At 62.0% G+C, this 2,500-nt stretch overlaps 1 pseudogene; it reads left to right on the forward strand.

The window, feature by feature from the left end:
* LOC124584331 overlaps positions 1 to 2,500 on the forward strand; it is a 5,971-nt pseudogene that overhangs the window by 1,503 nt on the left and 1,968 nt on the right.

The following is a 2,500-nucleotide window of genomic DNA, read 5'->3' on the forward strand; positions in this document are numbered from 1 at the left end:
CGAGTTAAGGCGCCCGAATCGACGCTCATGGGAAACCATGAAAGGCGTTGGTTGCTTAAGACAGCAGGACGGTGGCCATGGAAGTCGGAATCCGCTAAGGAGTGTGTAACAACTCACCTGCCGAAGCAACTAGCCCTGAAAATGGATGGCGCTGAAGCGTCGTGCCTATACTCGGCCGTCAGTCTGGCAGTCATGGCCGGTCCTTGCGGCCGGCCGCGAAGCCCTGACGAGTAGGAGGGTCGCGGCGGTGGGCGCAGAAGGGTCTGGGCGTGAGCCTGCCTGGAGCCGCCGTCGGTGCAGATCTTGGTGGTAGTAGCAAATACTCCAGCGAGGCCCTGGAGGGCTGACGCGGAGAAGGGTTTCGTGTGAACAGCCGTTGCACACGAGTCAGTCGATCCTAAGCCCTAGGAGAAATCCGATGTTGATGGGGGCCGTCATAGCATGATGCACTTTGTGCTGGCCCCCGTTGGGCGAAAGGGAATCCGGTTCCTATTCCGGAACCCGGCAGCGGAACCGATACAAGTCGGGCCCCTCTTTTAGAGATGCTCGTCGGGGTAACCCAAAAGGACCCGGAGACGCCGTCGGGAGATCGGGGAAGAGTTTTCTTTTCTGCATGAGCGTTCGAGTTCCCTGGAATCCTCTAGCAGGGAGATAGGGTTTGGAACGCGAAGAGCACCGCAGTTGCGGCGGTGTCCCGATCTTCCCCTCGGACCTTGAAAATCCGGGAGAGGGCCACGTGGAGGTGTCGCGCCGGTTCGTACCCATATCCGCAGCAGGTCTCCAAGGTGAAGAGCCTCTAGTCGATAGAATAATGTAGGTAAGGGAAGTCGGCAAATTGGATCCGTAACTTCGGGATAAGGATTGGCTCTGAGGATCGGGGCGTGTCGGGCTTGGTCGGGAAGTGGGTCAGCGCTAACGTGCCGGGCCTGGGCGAGGTGAGTGCCGTAGGGGTGCCGGTAAGTGCGGGCGTTTAGCGCGGGCGTGGTCTGCTCTCGCCGTTGGTTGGCCTCGTGCTGGCCGGCGGTGCAGGATGCGCGCGCCTGCGCGGCGTTCGCGCCCCGGTGCTTCAACCTGCGTGCAGGATCCGAGCTCGGTCCCGTGCCTTGGCCTCCCACGGATCTTCCTTGCTGCGAGGCCGCGTCCGCCTTAGCGTGCTCCTCCGGGGGCGCGCGGGTGCGCGGATTCTCTTCGGCCGCCATTCAACGATCAACTCAGAACTGGCACGGACTGGGGGAATCCGACTGTCTAATTAAAACAAAGCATTGCGATGGCCCTAGCGGGTGTTGACGCAATGTGATTTCTGCCCAGTGCTCTGAATGTCAACGTGAAGAAATTCAAGCAAGCGCGGGTAAACGGCGGGAGTAACTATGACTCTCGTAACGCAGAGTCAACGCTGCGGCCTTTGCAGATGACGTCTTGCTGTTTGCAGCGACCCCGAGGGGCTTGCAGTCCCTCATCGACGCAGCTACCGCAGCCCTCGCCCACCTGGGGCTGCAGATCAACGCCCGGAAGTGTTTCACCCTCGCCTTAGTCGCGTCAGGGCGCGAGAAGAAGGTGAAGGTGGACAGCAATGTCACCTTCACAGCAGGCAATACCACCATGCCTGCCCTGCGTGTGGGTGAAACCTTCCGGTACCTGGGGCTGCAATTTTCCACGGCGGGTCGCTGTGTCTTCAATCCACGTAGCCACCTGGTGGAGCAGCTTGACGTCATCTCCCGAGCTCCGCTGAAGCCGCAACAGCGCCTCCACGCTCTCACCAACGTACTTCTCCCTGGCCTGTACCACGGGCTGGCCCTCAGCCGCACCCGGGTGGGTGCATTGAAGTCGGCCGACGTTACCATCCGGGCCGCCGTCAGGAGATGGTTCCGCCTTCCGGCGGACACCCCCCTGGGATACTTCCACGCTCCTGTTGCCCAGGGGGGCCTCGGCATTCCATCTTGCCGATGGATGGGTCCGACCCTCCGTCGGTCCCGTCTCCTGGCGCTGAAGAAGATAGGGCCAGCCTGCGACGGTGTAGGCATGGATGAGGTACAGCGTGAGATCGAGGTGCTGGAGCGCCACCTAATGTGGGAGGGCCACCTCCTCAAATCGTCAACGCAGGTTGGGGAAATGTGGGCGGCGCGCCTACACATCGCCATTGACGGTGCGGCACTGTCATCTTCTGCCGCCGTCAGTGGCCAACATCAGTGGGTCGCCGACACCAGTCGCCTGCTATCTGGGCGTGAATACATCGACGCCCTCCGCGCCCGCATCAACGCCTTCCCTACGAAGGCACGGCGCAGTCGCGGGCGGGAGGCGGACACCAGATGCCGCGCGGGGTGCCAGGCCGTGGAGACCGCCAACCACGTACTTCAGGCTTGCTTTAGGACGCACGGGTCCCGGGTCAAGCGCCATGACGCTGTAGTGCGTTATGTCGCCCGTGGACTCGCGCAGAGGGGCTTCAATGTCTCTGTGGAGCCCCACCTCCGAACACCTGAGGGCATCCGCAAGCCTGACGTGG

This window comes from Schistocerca americana, unplaced genomic scaffold (assembly GCF_021461395.2).
Source record: "Schistocerca americana isolate TAMUIC-IGC-003095 unplaced genomic scaffold, iqSchAmer2.1 HiC_scaffold_47, whole genome shotgun sequence".
NCBI lineage: Eukaryota > Metazoa > Arthropoda > Insecta > Orthoptera > Acrididae > Schistocerca > Schistocerca americana.